Here is a 6,897-nt window from a genome sequence, read left to right as displayed (position 1 = left end):
GATTTGGGCAGAGTTAGACAGGATTTAGAATAAGCTTGTCCAGTTAGGAAGGATTTAGGATTGGCCTGTTGTTAGAATTGGAGGTGTCGAGTTTGCTCTCAAGACCAATTTGATTGTGTCAGACGTGTGTCAAGAACCATTTTCTAACACCTTGAATCCAGAAAACACCCCTTTCAATCTGGTTACATTTGCTCCAAATTTTCGGAGTCTCGCCTACAGTAAAAGAGAAATATGAAGTTCGAGGGGGGCCCGGGCTCCCTATAAATACGGCCCTGGTCATGTATGGAAGACAGGATAGGAGAAAGCCAGCCGTTCCGAGAATGAACATTATCACATCAGGATAAAATCCGCCCCGGGCGGGAATCGAACCCGCGGCCTAGCGAGGGAAACAGAGAAATACAAGCCAGCCTAGTTCTGTTAGCTTGGTTGGTATTTGGTAACGCGTCTGCCTTGTAAGCGCTAGGGCGCGGTTCGATTTCCGCTCGGGGCGGATTTTGTCCTGATGTGATAATGTTCGGGATAAGGTTCGTTCTCGGAACGGCTGGCTTTCTCCTATCTTGTCTTCCTTCTCTCTTCGATTTCGGGACGATAAGACCATAGCAGTTACAGTTCCCTCTATCTTCTTCTTCACCTTTTCCGTGTACAGACGGGGTCGGCGTTTTTCGTCACCCTCTCAATCAGCCCTAGGTGATTATTGCTTTGGGCTGACATTTATTTTTGGCTATAAATTTTATGGGTGGATGCCCTTCGCACTCAACCTTTGCTATTTCTTTAGCAAGGGACGTCTACGTTGTCTTTCTTTAGCCCTTACAGTTGCGAAGCCCCCGGGGGGTGGAGGGGGGCGAAGCCCCCCTCCCGAGCACGAAGTGCGAGTACTTTATATTACACACAATGAAAGCGGCCCTAATCGAAGGTAAGTCCATTTGCACTTCTAGAAATCAAATGGTTAGAAAAACCTCGGATTCCTTGACGAAAACGTTTGATCAGATTGAAAAACGTTTTGATGACTACACTGAAAACGTTTTACTGACTTAGATTGACGTTTCATGACTAGGTTGAATACGTTTTCTTCACGATCTGATGGAGATATCTTAATCTTAGTGCAGTGCAATCAAAATGAGTCATTTACAATATCTTAGTTTACCTACTTGAAGTGCACAGTGTGTCATTTATGCAAGTTTGTATCTTCGGGGCCCTGTAGGAACTAATATTCTGAAATTGTTTTGCAACGAGTACTTCAATTTTGATTATTATTATTATTATTTTTTTAAGAAATACTCAGAAAGACTATTTGATCATTCAATGTTGGGCCCAATCGCGCATTTGAGAGGACAGCGGAAGAGAACCTTCTTTTCTATAGTTAAGAAATTTACTTGAAATAAAACATAAAAACCCTATTATAAATTTATAACAGTATTTCTTTTTTTTTAAAAAAAAATATTTATCCTTTAAATCGCTACATGAGTTATACAACGAAACCAGACCAAATCACATATTGTTACAATCCTACAAAGTTCATAAAAAAAACTCAATATTAAAACAATAATGAATAAATTCTAGAAATTATGTAGATCCTTTTGCATAAAAAAAAAGCGCAAGTTTTACTCACCTGGTCGGTCATCACAACGTCAGCATATTCGCAGAAGGCGTAACCCTTGCTGAGTCCGGTGGCCGAATCTTTCACCAGGTTGAACGCACGCAGGTGTCCGAAGGACATGAGCAACTCTTTGACCTGACGGGGGAGCAAAGGGTTAACACAGAGGAAGATTAGATCAAAGTGTGGGGTATGAGAGGGTGAGGGGTTTTCAGGGAAAAGTTAACTTTGAGGGGGTGGGTGATTTTGAGGGGGTGGGTAGAGAATGCCATAGGCATTAACCCCACCCTTGATCAAACTTTATTTTTTTTTAATTATATCTATGTACAATATGTTACCATCATTATGTAAATAAAGTTTGATCTAACTGTTTAATAATAATAATAATAATTTTGAGGGGAAAGTTACCTAAGTTATAACTTATGATAATTATCAGAATCTTGATAATTATTTGTTAATCTGGGAGCCTTTTCACAATTTTTATGCTTAATATGTCAGCAGTAAATACTAAGAGCTCAATTGACCTCACGAGGCCGAGTGTACCCTGAAATCCAAGTAGGTACCAAAAAAAACTTCCGACTCCGCAAGGAAATGAACTACGGATCACTGACATGAAAGCCTAGAATACTTACAGATCTTTAGGTAAAATGGTTCACATTTAAATAGGATTGTTTTGTTGTATATTCTACCAGCATGGTCTATCAAAATAACCCTAAAGACTTACACTTTGGCAGATAACTTAACTAAAATAAAGCTGAAATTCCCTAAAAACTAAATTAAAACAAGTGATAATAACAATAGCTAGTAGGAATAACGCAAAGGCGAGGAAACTTGAGGACAGGATTTCCAAATGAGAAAAGGAAAATTAGGGTGGATTTGAAGAAGACAGTAATTAAGTGTACCTACTACCTACCTAATACTTAGATTAGAATAATACAATTTAGAATCCGCTAAGACGTTTTTTAGTCCCCCCATAAGAAATACACAGGGAACAAGGTTTGAGGCCAGCAAAACTTTTCCTACGTTTAATATTTTGCTCTCAGTTTTAGTTTTCAGTTTTCATTTCTTCGGAACACGATTCAGGCACGATATTAGTTTTCAGGAGCGAAGCCAAGGGAGCGCGAAGCGCGACCTCAGGCATATCCCGCGAAGCGCCGGGAGCGCGCAGCGCGACCTTAAACAAGGGAGCGCGAAGCGCGACCACATGCACAACGTCTTTACTTGACTAGTAACTTTGGAAACTGTAGGCAATTTTATTTCTACAAGAGATAAAATAGACTCTGTTTCCTATATTAATACTTCAAATTTTGTACGATTTTATCAATGCCCATTTTATCTGTCCCTGTTTTTCCTCAAAAGACTAGGAACTTTGTTGAGTTATGTATCAGTCCTACACGGTAATATTTCACTTTTTTTCTGGAATCAAAAATCAAGCGTGCCGAGAGGGCACGCGAACGTCAAGAGTTCGAAGCCATTTTAACACGAAATAGAGTTTCGATGTTTTTCTGTAAACCTGTACATGGAAGATGGGTGAACAAACACATATAAGGGATACTTGCCTTCGGTTCATTGAGGGACCCCCGAGTCCACACTTAAAGTGTCAGTTTAGGGTGGCTCACACTTTGAGGGGGGGTAACACAGTTTATAATTTCTCTAACGTTAATTAAGTTACACCGATAAGGAATCGAGAAAGCATCGAGAAGACTCGCATGGTCGACACAGCCCTAGGCTAAACACAGTGGGGAAGCAGATTACTCAGATCAGTATAATGGGTTGATGGCAGAGGGTAAATGGGTACTAGTAAATGGGTATGGGCAACTGGGTACTTCATCAGTAAATGGGTAGTCATGGGTACACAAAGGGGGACAGGGTTTTGAGATATTTCAATTTCAAGGGTAGATATTTTCAGTCTCATAACTCTCAAATGATGTGAGGGGGAAATCCATTTCGAACGAAAATTGTGCATGAACCCTTTGAAAAGTTGCGGTGAAAACCAATTTCTTTTAAATTTTGAGTCAAACATTCAGCAAATAACACCTTTAGGGTTGATGGCAGAGGGTAAATGGGTACTAGTAAATGGGTATGGGCAACTGGGTACTTCATCAGTAAATGGGTAGTCATGGGTACACAAATGGGGCAGGGTTTTGAGATATTTCAAGGGTAGATATTTTCAGTCTCATAACTCTCAAATGATGTGAGGGGGAAATCCATTTCGAAAGAAAATTGTGCATGAACCCTTTGAAAAGTTGCGGTAAAAACCAATTTCTTTTAAATTTTGAGTCAAACATTCAGCAAATAACACCTTTACTCCTTAAATGTGTGTATTGAAACCGAATTTCAGTCTCCTACTCAATAAATTGCAGATAATTTGCTGCAAAGGGATTGATGTAAATAAAAAGGCCTAAAAAAATGGGGTCTCTCTTTCTTTTCGAGTTCAAATTTCCTTTTTTCGCTATTTCACTGACAGAAAAGCATTTGCACAGTGGCAGTCTTTGAAGTCAACTTGATCAAAACATCTTCGAGACGATTTGAAAATTGAAACTTCATGAGACTTGTCACAATTACAGTCAAACATTCATGGAAATAGTGATACAGAAAGACGGATATTTGAACTCGCCTTAAATGTGTGTATTGAAACCGAATTTCAGTCTCCTACTCAATAAATTGCAGATAATTTGCTGCAAAGGGATTGCTGTAAATAAAAAGGCCTAAAAAAATGGGGTCTCTCTTTCTTTTCGAGTTCAAATTTCCTTTTTTCGCTATTTCACTGAAAGAAAAGCATTTGCACAGTGGCAGTCTTTGAAGTCAACTGGATCAAAACATCTTCGAGACGCTTTGAAAATTGAAACTTCATGAGACTTGTCACAATTACAGTCAAACATTCTTACCAAAAGGAAATAGTGATACAGAAAGACGGATATTTGAACTCGAGTCGCGGTCTGAAAAGGGAATCGAAGTTCATGCGTTTACAAGGGTGGTAAGAAAAGATCGTTAGAGAAAGGAATGAATATGGTAAACCAATGGATTAAAGAGGATGAAAACATGCGAAATGATCATTTTCTATAAGAATTCTATTATTTTATCGGGAATTTCATTACATTATTTAGAAGATCAAGCGTTTCTTACCTTCACCCATTGGTGCCGACTAGAAGTACAACTTGGCTTGAACGGATAAGAGTATGTGCAGATTTCTTGAAGGAACGAAAAGAGCGACTTTCAGGGACGTTGAAGATGAGGAATTTGCCGTTAAACACAAAAGAAAATTGATTTTCACAACGATTTTCGTGGGTTTTCTTGTCGCCTTTTTTTTTTTTTTGATTTTCCAGAAAAATTTTAAAGCAATTGCTGAAAAGAAACACCAGAAAATTGTAGGCTGAAATTTGTCTGCAAAAGAAAAAGCTGAAAAATAAAGTGCTGAAAAAATAGTTTCAGGGTGGCTAAAGTTTGAAATTTGGGCTGAAAATTTACAAGATCTGTAAAAAAATATTTTTCCAGTTCTGTGCACTTGTGTTGGTACTGAAAGAAAATTTTCTGGGAAGAAAAGTGTTTGGGGTTCCAGATCAGAATGATTGTGGCACCTAGACTGAAATAAAATTTCTGAAATGGAGGTAGGTACCCTGAAATAAAATTTCCTGAAATGGAAGTATACCCTGAAATAAAATTCCTGAAATGGAGGTACCCTGAAATAAAATTTCTGAAATGGAGGTACCCTGAAATAAAATTTCTGAAACGGACGTACCCTGAAATAAAATTCCTCCTCAAAATGGAGGTACCCTGAAATAAAATTTCTGAAACGGATGTACCCTGAAATAAAATTCCTCCTCAAAATGGAGGTACCCTGAAATAAAATTTTTGAAATGGAGGAACCCTGAAATAAAATTTCTGAAAATGGAGCTCCAGAAATAAAATTTCTGAAAAGGAGCTATCTTGAAATAAAAGTTCTGAAAACGGAGGTACCCTGAAATCAAATTTCTGAAATGGAGGTATCCTGAAATAAAATTTCCGAAATGAAGGTAGGTAGGTACCCTGAAATGAAATTTCTGCAATGGAGGTACCCTGAAATAAAATGCCTGGGCCAAATATCTTGAAAATAGAAAAATGTTTTCGAAAGGCCTGAAACGTCTCTAGACTAAATCAACAACTGAGGGAAGCAAAAGGGAAAAAAGTTTCAAATCCATCAGAAGTCCAAAAGAAAGAATGGAAAATCAATTGATGAATTTACTTAAATGAAAAAGAAGGAAGAAGGAAACATGAAACTTCCGAGGGAAACGAGAAAATTCAGCAGCCTGTAAACTTGCAAACAGGTTTTTAGAAAGACCAAAATTTATCAAGGCTGAATGGCGGTAAAAATTTGAATTTTTGAAGGAAATGAAGTTTGAACCTCACGTGTAAAATTTTGATTCATTTCTCCAAAAAAGGATAAAATGAGCATTTTTTCTCAATTTTCTTGGCTGTCTTGATATACTGAAAGCTTGTCTTCTTGTAAATAGCGAAAGCGAAAACTGGTCTCAGCATGGAAACAGTCAGTGACTTCAAAGTTGTGGTATCAACTGTCCTGAACAACTGGATAGGTCTGAAGGTAATTGTACTTGTTTTCTCCTCTTAAAACACTGAAATCTTTGAAAATGTGGGCTGTTCTTTTGTATAGTACCTCATTGGTGCTTGAGCCCAAAGAGTCAAGCTAGAAAATGTAATAAAAACCACCTAAAGATGCACAGTCTGAATGGACTGAAGCTAATCAAAAACAATTGTGTAGGTAATGAAATCTGTAATGTACACAATCCATTCCCTGCCTCTTTTGGATTTCTGGCATGTCCAAAAATTGTGGTGCAAATTCATGAATCCACAGAAATTTATTTTGAGATATTATTTTAAGGTCTCTTCCAATCATACAATTCAATTATGTTTCAGATGGCACTGGAAAATGGCATGGGTGGTCCTCCAGCAGTAACCAGACAAAAACTATTACACTTGATTGATATGGTGAATGATTTGTTAGTCAGTGCAAGTAAGTGACACCAAATGAAATTCACACCTAGTAGATAGATTGTAAATGTCAAGAAAGAAAATTTACTTACCTACCTACTCTTCTTCACAAAATTTTGACAACACATCACAATATCATATTAACTTTGTCTAAAACATGAAGCTTTAATGAAATAGGGTGGAGGTAGAAACTTTGAAAATATTTGTATCAACCAAATTTTAGCTTCAAAAAGTCTGGTGCTGATCAAATGAGTGAGTAAGAGCCCATACCCACTTGTGAGTTTCACCCATTTTTTTTTTTTTTTTTTTTTTTTAAC

The sequence above is a fragment of the Diaphorina citri genome, unplaced genomic scaffold (assembly GCF_000475195.1).
Source record: "Diaphorina citri unplaced genomic scaffold, Diaci psyllid genome assembly version 1.1 scaffold519, whole genome shotgun sequence".
NCBI lineage: Eukaryota > Metazoa > Arthropoda > Insecta > Hemiptera > Psyllidae > Diaphorina > Diaphorina citri.
The sequence above is the reverse complement of the archived record's forward strand: the minus strand, read 5'-3'. Positions refer to the sequence as shown.